At 32.7% G+C, this 8,282-nt stretch overlaps 1 protein-coding gene across 1 annotated transcript in view; it reads right to left on the bottom strand.

The window, feature by feature from the left end:
- Nucleotides 1-1,993: 1,993 nt before the first annotated feature.
- The window catches only part of LOC120197731 (E3 ubiquitin-protein ligase MBR2-like), a 29,186-nt gene continuing 22,897 nt past the window's right edge, over nt 1,994-8,282 (bottom strand). Inside the window, exon 8 of the mRNA XM_039199148.1 lies at nt 1,994-2,006. The gene's annotated coding sequence lies outside the window, so the exon portion shown is untranslated. The remainder of the gene's footprint in view (nt 2,007-8,282) is intronic.

Genomic DNA, 8,282 nt, shown 5'->3' with positions numbered 1-8,282 from the left:
TGGGGCTTGCTGGTTATTATAGATGGTTCGTGAAGAACTTTTAAATGTTTGCGTTGCCGCTAACTAAGTTGTTATGAAAGGATGTACCTTTTATTTGGACAGAGAAATACCAAGAAAGTTTTGAAAAGCTTAAGAGAATAGAAACAGAGGCCCCTGTTCTTGTACAACCCGAGTCAGGTAAAGATTATGTAGTTTTCAGTGATGTATCTCATAATGGAATGGGGTGTGTTCTAATGCAAGATGGAAAAGTTGTGGCTTATGCCTCAAGACAACTGAAGAATCACGAGAGAAATTACCCGACACATGACATGGAATTGCCAGTGGTAGTGTTTGTTTTGAAAATTTTGGCGTCATTATCTGTACGGTGAGCATTTCCATGTTTAGACGGATCACAAGAACCTTAAGTACTTGCTAACTCAGAAAGAGTTGAATTTGAGATGAGAAGATGGATTGAAGTTTTAAAAGATTATGCTTTGATCATTGATTATCATCCAAGATGATATGTGCATGACCAGGATCAAACTTCATTCATATAAGAAAGTATACATGAAAACAAAGGGAGTTATCATTACCTTATTCTTTTATTATTCACATATTGTTTGCATTATGTAGGACAAATATATTTATGATATATTTATGAAAACAATGGGAGGTATCGGTACCTGCAGTGTAAAATTCAAATATTTCGACCGTTATTGACTAGGGGTATCGGTACCATCCAGGGAGGTATCGGTACCATCCGAGCATTCTATTTTTCTCGGACCAAATTTGTCATGGGGGTATCGGTACCATCTAAGGGGGTATCGATACCATCCGGGCAATCTGGTTCTTTTTAAGCCCTTCTATTTAAAAATTAATTTTGACTTGATTTAGTCTCGAAATACTTTGTAATATTTATTTTAAAAACATAATTTTACACTTTTTGACATTTGAAAAACTTGGAGTATTATTTTGATATTCGAATGGTTTAATCAAATATATATTTGAAAATGATTATAAAATCTTAAAATCTAATAACATTTAATTTGTTATATCGAAACATCAAAATGTTTTCAACAATCTCCCCCTTTTTGATATAACAAAACATTTAGTAATTTTAAGATTTTCTAATTGAAAATTATTTTTAAAATCAAGTTTTGAAAGATTATTACTCCCCCTTACTCTAACACTTCTCCCCCTTTTTGTTAAATCAAAAAGACTCTATAAATGCTTTAAACAAGGCTTTTAAAAAATTTAGCTAATTAAAATTTAGAAATTTAAAGATTAAGCTGCTAAGAACACAATCAAGAGAAATGTTAGCCATTAGTTTCATAAATCAATATTCATAAATATTGTGTAATGGTAAATTGGTCATATTAATCTAAAATGTAGATGATGCAAAAATTAATAGGCATTAAGCTTAAATTAAAAATTCAAACCAAATATATATAAATATAAGCATGTAAGTTCAAATATTCAAATCATCCCAAACAAATTAAAGCATTCAATCCAAAAACATCAAAAGGTTTTAACAATTCAACATATAAATCCTAAGTTCAATCGAAGCAAAAGAAAAACAAAGAAAGGAAAGGTCTAATCCATAAAAGGATCGGGAGGAGGATGAGGATAACGTGCTCTCATCTCTAGTATGAGCGCGTCTAAACGTTCGTTCATCTCCCGTTGCTGAGCCTCTATTGCAGTGAGATGAGACTCCATGGATGCAAACCTCATATCAAATGACTCCAAGAATGATAAAAAATATGGAGGCGTTTGATCCTCTTGCTGTACCGGCGTGTCCTCCAGTGCTTCATCGTCAATATTTTCGATATCCTACATTAGTTACTGAAGCTCTAGATCATCGTCCGTTGTCGGTGTCGGAGGAGGTAGAGCTCATGAGGAGCTAGCTCCTGGTGTTTTCTTAGGGGATCGAACCCATTGGTCTGTTTTCGTATCCTTTTTCCATCCCGATTTCTTTAAAGATGTCAAGTTTATTTGGTTTTTAAGTGGGATGGCTACATCAAGTTGTACTCTAAGTTCGGCTTTGATAAACAGATTACTCAGAAGATAACCATAAATTAGAGTTTCATAAAGCTTTTTATTAGGGACAAGGTTTATGGTTTCAACGAGTTCGACAAATATAATCTGAGGTAGGTGAATTTTCCTATTATTCTAGATACAATGTATCCACCAAAGGTCTAAGGCTCTAAAAGTATAGTATTTTCCTCTGGATGGTCTAAACCACTAAGAGATCATTAGATGAAGAAAATGATCTTGGTGATCTAACAAACTCGCACTAGACCTAACCTTGTAAGGAGAACCTACTATTTCCTTTTCATTATATAAGCCATCATTATCTAATCTTAATGCATTAGCAATGTATTCGGAATCAATATGGATGAATCGACCGAGAAGATAGGATCGAATTCCTATTGTTTCGGTTCTAGCTCAGTTTTGAATACAAATGGCATTGAAATAGAAAATTCGAACGAGTTGTTAGCAAACTACTAGTTCGAGATTAAAAAGTTTATCAAATTTCCAAGCTTCGAGAGTAGGAAGATATTTAAAGTTTATTTCTTGCATAGCTCGAATAGAAGGAATACGTTCTTCCCGATTTTATATGAGTCAAAATATTGAGAATACCTAAAGAAGAGATTTTGTCTATGACCAAGTTCGTTAAAGAACGAAATTTGAATAGTTATTTCAGGATCATCAGTATTAGGAATTTGTTGAATAGAAGGTGGATTTAGAGGTGGGTTAGGTGGATGGTTTGAATGACTAGAGGATGTCCTAGGGCGTTTTTGAGACATGATTAAGAAATCAGAAGAGGAACCTGCAAATTTAAACATATGTATGCAATATAATCAATTTCAAAAACTCAAATGAGTCCTCAATATTTCAAGGTTCTCTAATAATTCTAATGGGAAAATTTTGAAAACAATGTTTGAAAATCAATTTGTAGTTTTCAAAACAATATAATTAAACCAAAAACAACAAATTTAAAATAAATAAAAAAAGATATTTCGAAATTTTTTAAGAAAAGTTGATCAAATCTGGTGCTTTTGATGAAATTAGTTGTTGATTCTTGTTCTAAACCAAAATCTAAGTAATGCCCGATCACTATTTCAACCTAGAACTAATCAAAATTAGTCCTAAGTTAAAAATCAATAAAATAGAGTTTTTAGAAAAGTTACCTTGAAATTTGAAGATTGAGTGGATTTTGATGTTGTTTGCGTGAAATTAATGATGCTAGCAAGTTTAGGAGTTGAAAACTAAGTGAAATCCACTTGAAACGTTGATTTTGAGGTAATGTAGAGATTAGGGATGAGAGATGGAGGCGCACGATGTGAGAAGAGAGAAGAGAGGGTTTTGAAATAAAATATGGTTTTGGACGTTAATAACCAGAACCCGTGGAGGGTATCGGTACCCTCATAGAGGGTATCGATACCCATTCAAGGATGGTATAGGTACCCATGCAAAGGGGGTAACGATACTTAGCGCGCAGAAAATTCCAAAATATGTATTTAAACACTCAAAATGCTAAATTATTTAGCTCTAGTGGCATTGGCAACTCATAGATAAAAAATTAACAATGTTTAATCAATCAAATTTATCTTTAAACAATATTTGAACATATAATTAATTTTCACTAAGAATCATAAACTCCCCCTAACTAATAGCAAATAATGCAATCAAAAGTTTTATTTTTATAAGCATTTTTCAATTCTAATTAAAAGTGCTAAACACTAAGTCAAGCTAGGTTGGTTAAACCTAATTCTGTCCTAAGTGTCCAAAATCTTTCTTTATCTAAAGGTTTTGCAAAAATAATTGCTAATTGATGCAAAGTATCAACATATTCTAGAACTATATCTTCTTTAGCGACATGATCTCTAATGAAATGATGTCTAATTTCAATGTGCTTAGTTCTAGAGTGTTGGATGGGATTTTTAGTGAGACAAATAAAACTAGTATTGTCACACTTGATTGGTATGGTACCTTTTTCAATTCCATAATAAAAAATATGTTGTTTCATCCATAAAACTTGTGCACAACAACTACCGGCTGAAATGTATTCCGCTTCAGTGGTAGATAATGCAACACAATTTTGTTTCTTTGAAAACTAAGAAATCAGCATATTTCCTAGGAATTGGCAAGTACCGTAGGTGCTTTTCCTATCTATTTTGCATCCTCCATAATCCGCATCAGAGAAGGCATGCAACCTAAAACTAGAGTCTCTAGGATACCAAAGTCCTAAACTATGAGTGTTCTTAAGTATCTAAAGATCCTCTTAACAGCTAGTAAATGTGATTCCTTAGGGCATGATTGAAATCTATCACATAAGCAAACACTAAACATAATGTTCGGTCTACTTGCGGTTAGATAGAGCAAAGAGTCAATCATTGACCTATACAATTTAACATCCACATATTTACCTCCTTCATCTGTGTCAAGCTTTGTTGATGAGCTCATTAGAGTGGCATGAGGTTTCCCATTTTCTAGTCCAAATTTCTTGAGCATATCCTTGACGTATTTTGTTTGATTGATGAAGATGCCATCTTTTCTTTGCTTGATTTGGAGTCCCAAGAAAAATGAGAGCTCCCCCATCATGCTCATATCGAATTCACTCTACATTAGCTTAGAAAATTCTTGGCAAAGAACATCATTAGTAGAACCAAATATTATATCATCAATATAAATTGAACTACCAATAAATTTTTACCTTTATGCTTTAAAAATAATGTAGTGTCAACCTTCCCTTTTGAAAAACCTTTTTCAATTAAAACGTTTGACAATCTTTCATACCAAGCTCTAAGAGCTTGTTTTAAACCATAATTAAAAACATAATCTGGAAATTTTGAATCTTCAAAACTAGGAGGTTGTTCCACATACACTTCTTCTTTTATAAAACTATTTAAAAATACACTTTTAACATCCATTTGATATAATTTAAATTCATGAAAACATGCAAATGCTAATAACATTCTAATTGCTTCCATCCTAGCTACGGGAGCGTATGTTTCATTATAGTTTATGCCTTCATCTTGAGTATAGCCTTGAGTAACAAGTCTAGCTTTGTTTTCTCATTATATTACCACTTTCATCAAGCTTATTCATAAACACCCATATAGTACCTATAGTAAATTTATTACGAGGCCATTCAACTAATGTTCATACTTTACTTCTCTCAAATTGATTTAACTCTTCTTGCATAGCTATAATCCAATGTTCATCATTTAATGCTTCTTTAATATGTTTAGGCTCTATGCATGAGATAAATGCAACATAATTACATATATTCCTAAGAGAAGATCGAGTTGTTACCCCTTTGGATGGATCACCTATAATTTCACCATCCTTGACATAGTTGTACTCTCTTGGGTAAGAGACTTCCCTTTCTTCAATGGTTGGATTCTCGAGAACATCATGAGTTTCCTCATCTTTCATTTCTTCCTTTGATGATGGTTCTCCAATGTTATGTCTAACATCATTTGTGTTTACAATACCTACATCATCATTCACACAAGAATCCTTCCTCGGAAGGGGATTATCATCGAAAACAACATGTATAGACTCTTCTACCACTAAAGTTCTTTTATTAAATACACGATAAGCTTTACAATTTAAGGAATAACCCAGAAAAATTCTTTCATCACTTTTAGCATCAAATTTGCCAAGATTTTCTTTACCGTTGTTTAAAACAAAACATTTACATCCAAAATGATGAAAATAGCTAATGTTAGGCTTTTTATTTTTGAAAAGTTCATATGGTGTTTTCTTTAAAATTGGCCTAATCATTACTCGATTTATAATATAACAAGCGGTATTTGTGGCTTCCGCCCAAAAATATTTTGGCAAATTGTTTTCACAAAGCATGGTTCTAACCATTTCTTCTAAAGTTTGATTTTTTCCTCTCAACAACTCCATTTTGTTGAGGGGTTCTAGGTGCTGAAAAATTATGGTTAATACCATTAGAATTACAAAACTCAGTAAATCCAAGATTTTCAAATTCAGTACCATGATCACTCCTAACACTAGTTATGGAGTATCCTTTTTCATTTTGGATTACTTTTGAAAACGTGATGAATTTTTCTAATGCTTCATCTTTAGTACCTAAGAATATAACCCAAGTATATATCGAATAGTCATCTACCAATACAAAGCAATATTGTTTTCCACCTAAGCTAACAGTCCTAATTGTCCCAAAAAGATCTATATGGATCAATTGTAATACTCTACTAGTTGATACATCATTAATGGACTTAAAGGAAGCTTTTCTATATTTTATTTTAGCACAAGCATCACAGATTTTATCATTATCAAATTTTAGCTTTGGCAACCCTCTAACTAAATCTCCTTGAATTAGTCATTGTAAAACACTCATGCTAGTATGTCATAGTCTCCTATGCCATAACCAACTATCATGCTCATTCTTAGCAACTAGGCATAAATTAGTCATAATTATAGAATCTAAATACACCATGTAAATGTTTCCTATTCTATGACCAATAAGCATAATCTGATTAGATGCAATGTCAATGACTTTACAACCATTAGTTTCAAACATGACATTGTATCCTTTATCACAAAATTGACTAATACTCAATAGATTATGCTTTAACCCATTCACATATAAAACATTTTTAATTTATATGGAAGAGATATTACCTATTGTACCTATACATTCAATGTGACCTTTTGAATTATCACCAAAAGTCACATCTCCTTCATTTTTGTCGTTAAGCTCTATGAACCGACTCTTGTCTCCAGTCATATGTCTTGAGCATCCACTATCAAGGTACCATGAGTTTGAATTTGTTTCCTGTTCCTTGTAGCAATGCTCCTCTTCCTACATACATAGATTGATTTTTGATTTTTGGTACCCAAATTCTTTTGGGTCCATATTCATTAGTTTCCAAAATTCTAGTCCCCCTAGGTATCCATTTGTGTAAGATGTCCTTATCTTTAGTAGTAATGAGTTCTTTAGGAACCCATATACTTCTAATGATTTTTCCATTAGAGGTTCTTTGGGGACCTCTATGATTGTAGTTTTTAAAACATTTTCTAACAAAGTTAGATTTTGAATTCTCTCCTCTTTCAAAATGTTTTGTTCTAACTTTATTAAAAGAAGCTTTAAGATCATCAATTTTCTTTTGATGATCGTAATGAACTTTTGAAAGTAAGTTATGCAAATCAGTATTTTTATTTTCAAAATCTTCAATTTTAATTTGCAATTCTTTAATCTTACTTTCAATATCATTATTGGTTTTGGACATAAGACTATTTTCATTTTTCAAATTTGAAATATCATTTTTGTATTTTGAAAATAAAGCCTTGTAATCCGAAGCCAACCCATTATAATCCTCTAATAACTCATCATAAGATAAATCATCTAAATCAAATGAGTTAGAGGTTACCTGAGAATTTTCCCCGATGGCCATCAAGCACAAGTTTGCTACTTCTTGTTCCTCTTCATCGGAACCTTCCTCATCGCTCCATGTAGCCTCATGAGCCTTGTTCTTTTTCTTCGATTGACCCTTCTGCTTCAATTACGGGTAATCATATTTGACATTACCCGACTTTTTGCACTCATAGCAAATAATAGGGTCTTTCTCATTCGGTTCGTTTTTGAAGCCTTCATTTCATTTGAATTTTCTTCCTCGGTTGGGCCTCATTAATTTTATGAACCGTTTGGCAAATAATGTTATTTCCTCATCATCGTCATCTTCATCTGAATCACTCTCATCTCTTGTAGATTTGAGAGCAACTCCAACGTTCTTCTTCTTCTCCGTCTCCTTCTTTAGTTCGTCAATCTTCTCAAGGTCTTCCTCATCTTGAAGCATCATTTCATGAGTAAGGAGTGAACCAATTAACTCCTCGAGAGTTAAAGACTTTAAGTTCTTAGCCTCGATGATTGTCGTTTTCTTTGATTGTCAAGCTTTTGGAAGAGAGTAAACTAACTTCCTTACAAGTTTTTTGTTTGGAATGATCTCTCCATATGATTTGAGACCATTAACAATCATTGAAAATCTATCCGTCATAGCTTTGATGTCTTCATCCAGTTTCATCATGAAATTTTCATAGCTATGAGTTAAGAGACTAATTTTAGATTCTTTTACCACGTTTGTGTCTTCATAAGCGAATTACAATTTATCCCATATCTCATTGGTGGTTGTACAAGATGAAACTCTTGGGTATTCATCTGGTCCAAGAGCACAAAAAATAATATGGATAGCCAAGAGCACAAAAATAATATGGATAGCCTTTGAGTTGAGTTGGAACATTCTTGTCTCTCCTTCACTCCACAA

The sequence above is a fragment of the Hibiscus syriacus genome, unplaced genomic scaffold (genome assembly GCF_006381635.1).
Source record: "Hibiscus syriacus cultivar Baekdansim isolate YM2019G1 unplaced genomic scaffold, ASM638163v2 tig00117048_pilon, whole genome shotgun sequence".
Taxonomy (NCBI): Eukaryota; Viridiplantae; Streptophyta; class Magnoliopsida; order Malvales; family Malvaceae; genus Hibiscus; species Hibiscus syriacus.
The sequence above is the reverse complement of the archived record's forward strand: the minus strand, read 5'-3'. Positions and strand labels throughout refer to the sequence as shown.